Genomic DNA, 621 nt, shown 5'->3' with positions numbered 1-621 from the left:
GGAGGAGGAGGAGGAGGAAAGGCGGGACGCGGCCTGCGGCGGGGCGGGGAGAGGAGGAGGCGGTGCCTGGCCGGGCGGGCGGGCAGGGGGGAGGTGGGGGCGACGGGGCCTCGCCCTCCGCCCGCCCGTCCCAGCGTGCTGAGGGGGCCGCGGGGTCGCGCCGGTGCCTCCCGCGGCTCCGCTCTCGGCGGCCGAGGGCTGCGTGCCCCGCGGGACCCACCTCTCTGCCGGCTGCGCCCCCGGGTGGCGTCGCGGGCAGCGGCCTGGTGCCCCCAGGCCGGCCTCGGCGGGGAGCCCCGCGGCGGGGGCCGGTCGCCCGGGCCCGCTGCTGGCCCTGCCGCTGGGCCGCGGCCTCGCGTGGGGGTGCCGCCTCCCCCGGGGGGCCAGGGTGGCACAGGCGGCTTGGCTCACCCGGTGAGGGTCTGCATTTCTCGGGTTGCCATTTTAATTCGATTTTTATTAAAAGAAAATTTACGGGTGTTGCAATCGGGAAGAAAATCCCCGAAATGCGATATAGTCAGCATGAAGTCCACCGGTTGTTAAACCCCTCGGGCAGGATATGAGGAGTACGGGGAAAGGGGAGGTGTGGCTTTGCCCCTTCCTCCCCGAGGCGGGAGGTGT

This window comes from Athene noctua, chromosome 1, assembly GCF_965140245.1.
Source record: "Athene noctua chromosome 1, bAthNoc1.hap1.1, whole genome shotgun sequence".
Taxonomy (NCBI): domain Eukaryota; kingdom Metazoa; phylum Chordata; class Aves; order Strigiformes; family Strigidae; genus Athene; species Athene noctua.
This window is presented reverse-complemented; position numbering follows the sequence as displayed.